Raw genomic sequence first — 14,598 nt, forward strand, 5'->3', positions numbered from 1 at the left:
GGAGATCAGGTTTTGAGATTTTATAACCGTTGGTGACAATCTTATAATCAGTTTGAAAAATTACATCCTCCATGCTCAATTCTATGGTGTTGAATGGAAATTGAATTTTTTTTTATAGTTTGATTGATTTCTAAGAAAAATAATAATTAGACATATGCTTTGTAAAGTTAGTAAAAAAATAATTTAACTAATATTATTTGTCATATCATCAAATTAACAACATGGCCCATTATCATTGTTTTGTCTCACCAAAATCAACAAATCTAACATGTTACGTCAATAAAATCAATTGTATTTGATTATTTTTTCCCATATTAATTTAGTATCATTATTTTATACATTGCCCGCAATACTCTAACATACAAGATTTCTAGTCTTTGAATTGAAAATAAGAAATTAAAAAATTTATTTAAAATTACGAGTTTAATTATTCTGACAATCTCATCCAAATGAATTATTTGATAAAGAAGATTATCACATGCTTGCCATTTACAATGAGTGACAGAGCTAGACTAGTTTTTATGGGATTAAAATAGAACTTTTACAAAACTCAAAATTTTTAAATTTTATATAGAACAAATTGAAAATTATTGCTGAAAGATGTTATAAATTTGGGTTAATACACATATTTGCCCTCGTGTTTTCTCGGAAAAACACATATGCCCCTGTATCAAATAAACCCACTAAAATATCCTTGTACTTGTCACAACCCTACAGATATACCCCCACACTAACGGAATGCTGATTTGGCGCAAACGCCGTTCCACGTGTAACGCCACGTCATGCCACGTCCCTTTTTAAAAAAAAATAATTAAAAATATATCTACATGGCAACCTAAAAAATATAAGAGAAGTCCTTGCACCTTCTTCTCAGAACAATCGGGATTGGGGGTTCTTTTCTTGCTATCGGGAACAAATCGTGGAAGTTCAGTAGGTTGGTTGAAATAGAAAGGGTTAGGGCATAATTTCTTACTCGCGGTCTTTATACCTGAAGATGACGAGTGAAAGTTCGGTCGGTTTGTTCAAATCGCTGCACCATAGAGGGAAGCAAAATACGTATGATGGTCCCCCAAGATTCTGCTACTGTGAATTGAAGGCACCTAGATGGACGAGTTGGAGCAAAGAGAACCCAGGAAGGAGATTTTATGCTTGCCCAAAATTGAAGGTATGTTTGTAAAAGTTATCAATTTAGGGATAACAGAAACAGATTATTAGGGTTTTGTGAAATATATGATTGGTTGAGTATATTTTGAGATTATAGATTGAAATTGTGGGATTTTTGTTTGAAATTGAAATTGAAATTGAAATTGAAATTGTGGGATTGTTAGTTGAAACTGAAATTCTAGGGTTCTTGGTTGAAAATGTGGGATTACTGGAATCAATTGAAATATAAATTGTGGGATTATTTTTTGAAATTGAAATTGTGGGATTATTTTTTGAAATTGAAATTGTGGGGTTATTGTTGAAATTGTGGGGTTATTGTTGAAATTGTGGGATTATTTGGTTGAAACTGTTAAAAATGTGGATCAAGTTCTATGTTGTGTTGCTTGAGATGCTTTAGATGCTTGAAATTGTGGGATTATTGTATTCTTGAGATGCTTAGTTATTGTTGATTGGTTCAAACTCACTCAACTATAATAATGGGGTTAACTGTACAGGACAAAGGGTGTGGTTTTTTTGAATGGCACGACGAGAAGTTGCCGTTTAGAGCAAAAGTCGTGATTGATGAGCTCCGTGAACAAATCAAGCACCTGAAGGATGAAAACCACATGCTCAGGACAGATGGAGAATACTCATCCAAAGACGATTCATTATACTGGCAGAATCTTATCCAAACTCAACTGGATCGGAATCATGAATTGGCTACGGGGTTAAAGGGTGCGAACAGAAGGAAGAACATGCTAATTATATTGGTGATCATCACTTGGCATTTGCTCGTGTACATGTTATTCAAATGAAGTCAGTAGGAGTAAGACTTAGATTATTTCGTATGAGATTGTAGTTTCGTGGAAGCTTGGTTACGTATTTTGGTATTTTGTAATCCCATGGGGTTAGTATGTGAATTTAAATTAGGACTAAGTTATTTTGTATGAGATTGTAGTTTCATAGAAGCTTGGATACGTATATTGGCATTTTGTAATCCCTCGTACTTATGTAATGAACTAGTGTCCTTGAGACATATAATTTACAAAATTTGATATATGAGTAAATATTGATTTCAACCAAATTTCTTATAGTTTGCACGATTGGGACTTAATAGATATATTTTGTACGATTGTTATGTTATGGAAGAAATGGGATTAAATGAGATTTTATGGAGGTAAAGGAGGGAATTTAGACCTCAATTTCATGGAGGTTCTATATCAATTTCAGTAGAAGTATCAGGTTTGTGCTTTGCTATGCTTGTTGTTGCCAAAAAATAGATAAATGTTACTCAGTAAATAGCTTCAAAATCTTGACCAAAATCCGAAAGTTGAACATAAAATTTCATTAAAATAGTACTTAATATAGGTCACATTTTCGTTTGACCAAATATTCACAAAGTAGCCAAAAAAGTCACATTTTCGTGTGACCAAATATTCACAAAGTAGCAAAATAGAGTCACATTGTGATTTCGCGTGACCAAATATTCACAAAGTAGCAAAAAAAGTCACATTTTCGTGTGACCAAATATTCACAAAGTAGCCAAAAAAGCTATTGCTTCCCATACAACTTTACTTCTTCTTCTGTTGCTTCCCGATCCTCTTTTCCCTTTCCGCCTGTAACGCGTTTCCTGTAATTGCTTTTTTGCCCTTCCACTTAAGTCCTTGGCCTTTAAACGGCAGATCTGTTGGCGTGATATCCTCTCCCCTAAATGGTATCCTTCTCGAACCAGTACACTCTCTCGCCACACAGCGCCTAGACTGTCTTAGTTCGTGTTCTGAGGGTATTGGAAATATCACCTCAGGATCAGCCTCATCCAATATATTTTCTAGGCCAACTTCAGGTGTACCAATTTCTTCCGCCCCTGTTGCACCGTCTTCTGGATCAGAGGCATTCATGTATGCCTGCAAACACAAAGCATAATGTAATTGGAGCCTAAGATTACAACTAAAAAAGCTACAACATAATGTAATTGGAGCCTAAGATTAAATATAGTATACAGGCATGTTTTAGAGATATTAGACGTATGAAGGAGCAAAAAATAGAAACAGTATGTAAGACAACATAATAAATCAAATCACATGAGAATAAAGCTACGGATGAGAATAAATCAAATCACATTAAATAAAGCTACGGATGTTGTTGAAATGATTCATAGTAAATCAAATCACTACAGAATTAGGAACCAACAATAAGAAATCAAATCAGAAGAGTCAAGTGCAAATCAACCTATAGATCCAGGTTCATTTAATAAACAAGTGCAAATAAGAAGAGTCAACGAAATCAATAAAAATAAAGCATTGTCTGATTGTCATATGTGCTCAAATAGCAGAAATGGTCGGAAATCCATTACAAAGATAATTTTATGGAAAAATCCATATTCATCGTAGTTCTGCTACAGAACAAGACTGATTCCAGAATAACTCCTTTACTGACAACATAATACAGTAGCATGCAAGAACAATGAGAGATAAGGGTTATAGCCCCGGACGAACAGTTCTGAAATTCCACTTATTCCCGTAGTAAAGAAACATATGTAACAATCAAGATGGTAGAAAACATGCCACAATAATCAATATGTATTAATCTTCATCATGGTGAATATATGAAGCATACACAATTCGTCCTATGAGCACAAAAAGGTTTAAGACCAAATATAATTCAATAGATTTCATTTACCTTTCCTTTCCAAGTATTATGCCCTTGTCGTATGGCATCGTAGAAGCGGTGTCTAAGGTCTTCGTACTGTTGATCCGCATTCAACACACTTGAGTGTCTTGTTGCACCGGATAGGTTTGCTGTGTCAGTTGCCCAACTGATATATACCCAAAAATTACGCAAATGACACATACCCAGAAATTCGATTAATTCTGTAAACCCTAACCCATACACATACCCAGAAATTACGCAGCTGACAAAAGAAGTTGAAGGCTTACCTGTATGCGAAATTTCAATCGCGATTCTTCATCTCCCCCAGTATCGAGTGTGCGCTCTCCTCCTACGATCTCCACCTGCAATCTCCACTCGTCCGAGAGTAAGTGATAATAGGGTTTACCCCTTCGATTTTCGAAAATACAGAGCAAATAAAGGTCGAAACGTAATTCGTGGGAGAAGGGGAATATCGCACTTCGTTGGAGAGAACGAAGAAGACGAAAGGTTCGGTCTGGGTTCGAAGTATGTTATTTCACTGTCAATTCTCTTTTATATTTTTGACTTGCCACGTAGGATTCATTTTTATGTGTTGGCAGTTGACGTGGCATGACGTGGCGTTCCACGTGGAACGGCGTTTGCGCCAAATCAGCATTCCGTTAGTGTGGGGTATATCTGTAGGGTTGTAACAAGTACAAGGATATTTTAGTGGGTTTATTTGATACAGGGGTATATGTGTTTTTCCGAGAAAACACGAGGGCAAATATGTGTATTAACCCTATAAATTTTATAAAATGAAATATTGTGCTTTAAAAATAGATTTTTTTCCCATAAGATGATTTGTGTATATATTATGAGCCCATGATATGATCTCGTCACAGATATTTTCTGATGGTTATTCTAAAATAAAAATTGACTTGACTTATATAGTTAAAGTGTTAATATATTGGTCATTGCCTTTGCTGTCAAAGGCAACATTATGCTACCGAATGCAACACCAAGGAACATGTTGCCATATTTTACAGCAAGTGCAACATTATCTCACAAAATAATAAAAGGCAACATTGTTTCATAAAAAAAAACAACACTTTTGATATTAATAGTATGTTGCATTAGTTAAGTTATGACAACATTTTGTAGTTTAATGCAACACTTGTATACAAACAAATCCAACACTCTTCTAAAATAAATGCAACACTCTCTAAGTATAAGCAACACAATATTTTTATACCAAAGCAACGATTGTTTGCAAAAGGCAACATTTTATAACCTATAGTAATGATTTTCATTTGACAAATGCAATGTCATTTTAAGAAAAGGCAACCTTTTTTTTATTTACAGCAACGCTTATATGCTAACTAAAGCAACGAAACTTTCAATTAAAACAACACTTTTCTATTAACAAATGCAACTTTTTGTAATGTAAAAGCAATATTGTTTGATTTCAAAAGCAAATATGTACAACAACACTTAATAATCGAAAAGAAAACTTTTTAAATAAATTGCAACATAACATCTGTTTACATTAAAACGACCTAATATTAGAATTCAACAAAAGTACCTAATATCTAAGCATCACAAGCATAAACAAACAATTCTTCATTCATCAATATGAATTTGTAGGAAGAGAGTCGATGGTGTCGGGAGTAGGAACAACCCCATCCAAATTTATATTGAGTGTTGGGTTCATTTGTTACAACCTTTGTAAAATAGTTCCAAGATGAGCTTGCTTGTTTTTTTTCATTTCTTCTCTAACTTCATTTCTCATTTCCTCTCGGACTTCCGCTTTTATTTGTTCGATTTCCTCACTTGAAATGTTTTTCTTACTTGTAGCAACAAAAAATTCACCAATTTGTTTATTTTTCTTGATGTGGTCCCTCCTATCAACAAGCCATGAAGGACCATGAGATGGTACTTCTTCAAGTATTTTCTCAATTATCTCAATGTTTTCCCCTTCATATGACAATTTTTCTTCAATCTTTGCCTATATACCCAAATACTAAAAATTATTGAATGAAAATAAAAAACAATGCTCAAAGAAATCAGCAAATCACAAAAACATACACATACCCAAATGCCATATGCCTAATCACCAATAATTGTATATAGCAAATAGAAAAATCACTAAAAAATGTATACAGCAAATCATAAAAACATACAAGTGCCCAAATGTCTAATTAAGCAAATCACAAAAACATACAAGTGCCTAAATGCCTAATTCAACAAATCACAAAAACATACAAGTGCCCAAATGCTTAATTCAGCAAATCACAAAAACATACATGTGCCCAACACCTACAACATAAATGTACATATCTTGAAAAGTATGCAATGCATCACATTTAACAACACAAAAACATACATGTGCCAAGAACATATTTTCACCGATAGATAATTGACAACATAGACTTACAAGTTTGTCATAGGTTGCACTATCTTCATCTTTGTATTTATGACCTTCTTTTCTTTTTCGAGTTGCTAAAAAAAGATCTGCCAGTGATGGTTCCACTTGATCGGGTTTCTCAATTTGCTTACATAAATAATAGATGAAATTAAATGTCAATATTCATTGAAAACTAATGATTTCAATTGTAAATACTATAGTTTAAAACTTATTTTGCACATACCAATTTATTGCGGATTCATGCAAATCCAATTGGACCACAAGTATGTTGATCCTTCATTAGTTTTCGATGGGTTGAATTGAGTGCTGCCAATTTTTGAAAAATTGGAAAACAAAACATGAATAACAATATCAAAGTGAGCTTTGAGTTAATTAAACTTTCACATTGACTTTCACATCATTCCAAAATTTGAGGAGCGTCTCAAATTCTTTGTCCAATAAAAATTTTGGTCGGTTTGCCCTTCTATCATTATCATTATCATAAGCTATGAACATGCTATGAATTAATGCTTCATTTATGAACTCATAAAATTCAGAAAGCTGACCATAATATAATAATTATATCTATAGTTTGCTGAGACTATAACTATTTTTCAAAAGGCAGAATAGGAGCATCTAGACACATATAAATATTTATACACAAACTAATTTAACAACGTTCAATTACTATGAATAAGGGGCAAAACTAAAACAACCATTCCAAACAGAAGGCATCCTAGAAAATAAATCCAGATATTTATTGAACATGCACGTAATAAAATAGAAACTACCAGAGAAGTGCATAAAGTACCAGCAATGAAGGCATTGAATTTGTAAAAAATAATGATGGATCAACACTCTGAATATCTCTTGGACGAAAGCCTAGCAACATTATATAAAAAATAAATAAAAAAATCTGCTAACTCGTTGAAATTCAAAACATCAACAAATAACAGAAGCATGTGGTAACACAAATATAATAAACTTAAGACACAAGCATATTAATACTACAAGGTGGATAGATAATCTGTAGTTCTCTTAAAATGGTTTACCCACCACTTGGTTGCAATAATTGGCGTCGATTTACCCAATAAGCATATCAATTCTATTTTGCAAAATTAGAACCTATTTTCATATCTACCATTTGTTGAGATTATAATTATGAATAGAAAACATAAAACTCAGAATATACAAGAAAGCAATTTCAATTTTATTTTGCAGAAATAGAAAACTCAAGCTAGAATATACGGGAAAGCACAAACCTCAGTCGTGAAGTAAGAACAACAGACAAACCCTAAATTTGAGTTTGATTTCATCTATTCCTACCATCAGTTACGCAATAATAAGAGAAATCAGCAATGGGAAGATAAATTTTGAATCGAAAAAGGGAGGGCAAAACATTGGAGGCAGATATTGCTGTGAGAGGAAAGGATGAGAGAGAAAGGTGAGGAAAATGTTTGACTTAGGGATTTCACGATAAGGGAAGTAGGAAGGCTGACCTGGTAAATTTTGTTTTTATTAGACTTAGTGAGTTTTTACTTTTTGTTTCCTTAGGATTTTAGAGGGAAAATAATTGGAGGGAAAAAATTGGAGGGAATGAATTAATTTACTATTCATGATTTTCTTTTATTATTTTTTTGGATGGAAATTTTAGAGCGAAAAAATTGATAAAATTTTAGAAAATTAATCGGTTTGATATTTTGAAGTCAAATATATTAGTGTGAAATTTTAGAGCAAAACAATTTGATAAATATTAATAGCATTTTTTTTTGTTAATAATTGTTTATTACTAACAACTATATATATTTCAATATATTTAATCTCTAATATATGGTTTTTTTTAAGAAATTTTATTTTTTTATGTTTAATTACTTTACAATAATTAATTGGGGGGATTTTTTAGAGTCTAAGAAGGTTTTCCATTGACTCTTAAAGTTTTAGGTTCAAATTTATACCACAGAAGTGTAGAATAATGGGAAGATGAGTTAGAAAAATTGAAAGGTACATAGGAAAACAAAATTAAAAAAATATTAAGAATTAAACGATGGATTGCCCGATGTTGAAAAGGAAATATTTCTGGATATTGCATGTTTCTTTAAATCGAGATTCAGAGACGAAGTTGAAAGCTTATTAGATGTTCCAGGTTCAAAAATAGGAATAAGCTGTCTTAATGAAAAGGGTCTTATTTTTGTATCTTTTGTAAATTGTTTAAATATGCATGACTTGATTCAACAAATGGGCAAAGACATTATTTGTGAGGAAAAGGTGCTAGCGAAGCGTAGTAGGCTGTGGAATCCTGAAGAAATATATCATCTATTGACTAGAAAAATTATAAGAATCAAACACTTTAACTGTTTTTTTTTCCTTTCTTATATTTTAAGCTTGATGATAAATATTGGTTTAGAAAGAGACAAACTTCAACCACATAGACATATTTAGTATTGTTGTTGTTTTTAGGGTACTGAAGCTAATAAAGGGATATCACTAGATATGTCCAAAATAAAAAGGGTGAACCTAAGTCCTAAAGCATTTCAGAGAATCTCTAATCTCAGATATCTGAACTGGAGTTCTACACTTCAAGCCATAACACCCACGTAAATGTCCCTCAAGCCCTCAATTATCTCCTTGAACAGCTAAGGTATCTTTGTTGGGATCAATACACTTCGAAATCTTTGCCATTCAGTTTTTGCCCGGAGAAAATCGTAAAATTACGCATGAGTTACAGTCATCTCAAAGAACTTTGCAATGGAGTTTAGGTAAACTTTAGAATGTAAGTTTAGGTTTTTTATACTTTAAAGTGTACAAACTACTAATCAGTCTTCTCTTTCCTTGTGCAGAATCTCACAAATCTGAAATTGATTGATCTTCATTATAGTGAGAGGTTAATCAAAATTCCAGACTTGTCTAGAGCATCAAATTTTGAGACATTAGATTTTTTTGGGTGTACAAGTGTTCTTGATGTTCCCTCTTGCCTTAAATATTTGAGCAATCTTACTAAATTGAGTCTTGGTGGATGTTTTTGCTTTTTACCAAGCTCCTTTAATGGTCTGTTAAGTCTTAATATTCTTTCATTGTGTAAATGCTCAAGGCTAAAGAGTCTTCCAAACGATTTTTGCAGTCTAAAAAGTCTTTCAGGGTTATATGTTGAATATTGTGAAAATCTACGACTGCCACAAAACATAGGGAATGCTGAATCTTTGAAGAGCCTTATTGCACACATAAATGGCATAGAAGAATTGCCATCCTCGGTCAATAATCTTAGGGAATTGGAAGTTTTAGATATTTCCAAGAGTAAATGTTTGATATTTCCTCCCTTCAGAGGAGATTTCCCCACATTGTTAGAATTTCCCTTGGCTCTTTGCTTTATACCATCTTTGAAGTTTTTATTTTTAGGAGGCAATAATTTTGAGAGCATACCTGAGTGCATCAAACAATTTAGGATGCTGAATCAACTAGACTTACATGGCTGAAAGAAGCTAAAACATTTACATGCAAGCATCAAACAACTTTCAATGCTGACATACCTTGATTTACATGAATGTACCTCTCTGGAGCAGAATGAATTAAACAAAATGATGGACCATCTGTTCTGGGAGAAATTTGAGGTATGCTTCTATTCACGATTGACACGAAAATATTGTTTACTTGGAAAATATTGTCTTTCTACATGTATTTGTTGTTTGAAGAAGCAGTAGTAACACATTTTGAAAATATTTTATAATTGTTTCATAATATTCAACACTTTTAAGGATCAGAACATGAGAGAGCATATTGAAAATGAAATTGGATCATCTTTCCTTAGAAGTGAACTACCGCAGAAAATGATGTATCAAAATGAGTGTGAAACTTCTTTGACTTTCTCCTTCAAACTACAAAAGGAGATGTAGTATCTTCAGTGGTATTGTTGTACTGTTTTGGATTCACAAGCTTATGCATTATGTAGCAATGGAGTCTTTTGTTTATGGATATAGCGTTACTCTACAACAAAGATGATGGGGAAGATGATGAGTGATATCAATGAAAGATTGTGGTTTCTTAGAATTTGAAAACTATGTATTGGACATATATTATGATACTTTTATTTTGTAAGAGGTTGTGTATGTATGATTTGGATCATCGTTTAAAAGTATATTTATTATATTTCAGATTACACTTTCCGAAATTAGTCAAAATTTGCATTTTATTATAGGTTTAAATTATTTAAAAGAACTGCAACAAAAAAGAGTAAATTACACCAATGGTACCTGAACTTTACATAATTTATACTTTGGTACCTAGATTACATTTTGTCCCAAAAATATATCTGAAGTAATGATGACTGGACAATTTAGTATATTTTACCGGTTAATGACCGATCAACACGAGTTTCATGAGTTAATTACATCAATGGTTCCTGAACTTTATCATAATTCACACTTCAGTACCTGAATTTTATTTTATTCTAAAAACATAACACAAGTAAAGGTGATTGAAAAATTTAGTTCATTTGATTGGTTAGTGACCGGGTAATGTAAACTAAACATTGAGACTCACCATACACTTAATTAACACACACACACACACACACACACACACACACACACATATATATATATATATAAATAACAGTATTGTAATTTTATGTTAATTAAGTTTATGATGTGTCTCAATTTTTAATTTAAAATGGTCAAATTCGCGTTGATCGATTACTGATCGGTCAAATGTACTAAAATATTGAGTCATCTTTATTTGAGGTGTATTTTTTGACACAATGAAATCTAGGTACCAAAGTGTGAATTAGGGTAAAGTTCAGGTACCATCAGTGTAATTTACTCATCAAAGTCGCATTTACCGACCGTTGACCGGTAAAATATACTAAATTGTCCAGTCATCGTTACTCCAGGTATATTTTTGAGACAAAATATAATCTAGGTACCAAAGTATGAATTAGGATAAAATTCAGGTACCATTGGTGTAATTTACTCCAACAAAAAAAAGATACAGATTGCAACTATTGCAAATTCAATTATAAATGTTGCAAAATGCTACCAAATATGTTGCAGATTCAGTTAAAATTGTTGCAAATTTCAACCAATTATGTTGCAAATTCAAAACAATTATTGCAAAAAGTAATGTAAATGTTGCATTAGAAGCAACATTCGTGTTGCAGAAACTATTAAAATTGTTGCTGAAATTAAATTAATTAGTTGCATTTGATTTAATGCAACTATAATAACATGTTGCATTATTTTATAAATTTGTTGATTCTTTCAAAAATTTGTTACAACTAATTAAAAATTATCCAACAATTGTTAATTGTTGCTATTCTTTACAAAATGTTTCCGTAGCAAATAATGTTATAGGAGTTTCCACAACAATTGGATTTTTGTTGCTTTAGCCTTATCTTTGGCCTACTGCAACTCTAAAAGGGTCTAAGCCAATAATTTCACTTGGTTGCAGTAGAAGTCTTATGGTGTAGTGAAATTTGGTGAAATTTTTGAAAATTATTAGTGTCGATTTTAAAGCCAAATTAATTTGAGGGAAAATTTTAAAGCAAAAATGACATAGAATAATGAATAAAATTATTAAGTAAATATAATGTATTATTAATTAATATATTTTTATCTACAAATTAGCCATACTTATTTATTTATTATTGTTATTATTATTGCAACATTTAAATATTTCTTTTACATTGTTAAATGTTGCTTTATCTAACTATGAAGTTAAATCATGCAACATTATTTATAAATAGTGTGTGAATGTTACACTAGCTCAAATAAAACAACTAAAATAAATAAAAAAAACAACACATTTTATAGAAGTGTTATCTTAGACATATATGAATAGTAGCAATTTAATAAATTTAAGAAACGCAACATTTTAAGGCAACACATTTTGAAAAAGAGTTGCACTTAGCAATTTATGATTTAGTGTGGTAACCAGAAATATTGTTTTTCATCAGAATTACTTTCCTTTTAAGGATTCTTTGGGAAAGCAAAATTCACCCATCAATGAGACAACACCTCATCCCTTATCTATATTTGTAACGTCCACAAATAAGTCTAAAAGATTTAAGTGCCTTCATACATCATTAATAATAAAAAAATTTCATTAATAATTCTCTATTCAATTTTTTTTTTCTATTAAACCATTAAAGAAACATGAATTAAATTGGAATTTTATGCATACATTGCACTTGAAATTATTGTATCTATAATTATAACCTTCCAAGTAGGGTCGCATTTTTAATTGGAGGTTGAAAACAAAAGTATAACAAAGTCAAGTTTATTGGAAAAGATGAAGAAAAATGAGTGCTGCATTTAATGACTAGTTGACTAATAAAGAAAAATATTTATATTAAAATATTAACAAATTAATTCTATATATTCGGTGAAGCAACTAGGGATAGGGTCATACTAAAGAAAATAAAACGAGAAAAAGTTATATGTTCCAAGTGATTCTATAAGTTGCAAGAAAAAGCCTACTATTTCATTGAAGATTTTGAAGACATGGTATCAATCATTCTGCATCATAAAATGTATATTATATATTTTCTTTTGTTTTATTTATCTTAACATAGAAGCTATATTATTTCATTTTTAAATTCTATCCTATAAATAAATTTTTAAATTTTTTTTTATAAAAGAAAAGATGCTCACCAATATTTCAATTTTATTTATTTTGTAAACACATATAAAGATATGAGTGGTAGAAAAATTACCAATGTTTTCGTCTAGCTAAAATGATTTATTAATATTTTTTTTCCTTTTAACTATTTAAAGTTTGAAAGAAAATAGATATATATTATATTATAGTCAACTAAACCATATTTTACAATTTTACTTGTTCTTATGAATGTTTATAAAATAATAATTTTTTTTCTAAGATTCCATCTTATTTGATTTACAGGAACAATAAATAAATAAAAGTATATAAAATATATATGATAATTACATAATTAGGAGTAAAGAGTTCGCTTAATAATTTATATTAGTACACCATATATTTACATATATGATACATATACACATAATGATAATAAGTTCTATTAAATGAAATTAATTATGTTTAGGCGGTACTGAAAATATAGACGAGTAGCAGTTAAGACCTAGCGTTTCATTGGAGTTGCTGTAATTACCAAGTAAGTGATAAATGACATATATTTGTTTGATTGTTGTCATGCTTACTGTAATATATGATTGTTTGGTTCAAATTGATTATAAACTAGATAATTATAAAATATGACTAATTGATTAGATTTAATTGTAAATATGTACATGTAAATTGATGATGATATGAGTTGTGGTGAGTTGTAGTTCATGAGAAAGGTTGGTATGTACATGTGTTGAAGGAATAAAAAATGGTGAATAAAAAAGTCTGCTTTAGGCGGGTTACACTCAGTGGTTATTCAATGTGATTGATCTGACATGTGTGAAGGATTGTGATTTATGAGATGTGATATTTAATTTAGCACTTGGCGCGGGAGCGGTGCTGGAATACATGGTGTAGTAGCGGTATCATATTTTGATCATTATTGTGATAAAGTGATGTGTTGGAGATTGTTGATAACCATTGAGTATATCTCTCTCAGCAGGTAGGACCCAATTAATAAAATAAATAAATAAATACATATATAGTTAGGATTATTTTTAATATGATTTTGCAAGTTATTGTGTTGCTGAATGTGTTTGTTTATTTATCTATATGCATATGCTCTATATTTAATTGCTATATGTAAATCCTTTTCTGTGGAAAATATATGACAATTATCACTTATTGAGTAGGTAACTCACCCATTGCCACAATTTTTCAGGAGATAAAGTTTAGTGGTTCAGTATTCTTCCTCCCTAGCGTTTCAGTTACCCCATTGTCTGTATTAGGTGGGCCAGCATGTTGCAACTTGTTTTAGGTTAAATCATGTATTAGGATTAAAATAAATGTCTATCTAGTTTAAGTAAAATTTTAAATTGAAATTTTATCTTGTATCAGAACCTCAGAATTTATATTTCAAGTTCTGAACCTTGTTCTTTGATAAGTGAGCAACCATTACGTGATTTTATGATTAAAATATATTGATAAAAAATGGGTGTTACAATATTTCACAGAATTCCATTTTTCTTTATTCTATTCCAAATAATATTGATACTAATCATAAACCGGTTGTCGATAACATTACTACCTCTCCTTAGTTAAATAACTCAATTTCAACTTCACTTGGATCTTCTTTTGAAAATTCAGACATTGAACCAAATTCAGACATTGAACTAACTGTCGTTTTCATAGTTCCACGTAATCTTTCAGCTACTAGAACTAGTAAACAAGTTAGAAAACATTCCTGGATCTTAGACGTTGTCTATGCTGTTCAACTTGTTTCTCATACACGTCTTGGTATTTATCATTTGCCTCTGTTTGTGGATTTGAATAAAGCATTTTTAGCTAAT

Source organism: Euphorbia lathyris, chromosome 9, assembly GCF_963576675.1.
Source record: "Euphorbia lathyris chromosome 9, ddEupLath1.1, whole genome shotgun sequence".
Taxonomy (NCBI): domain Eukaryota; kingdom Viridiplantae; phylum Streptophyta; class Magnoliopsida; order Malpighiales; family Euphorbiaceae; genus Euphorbia; species Euphorbia lathyris.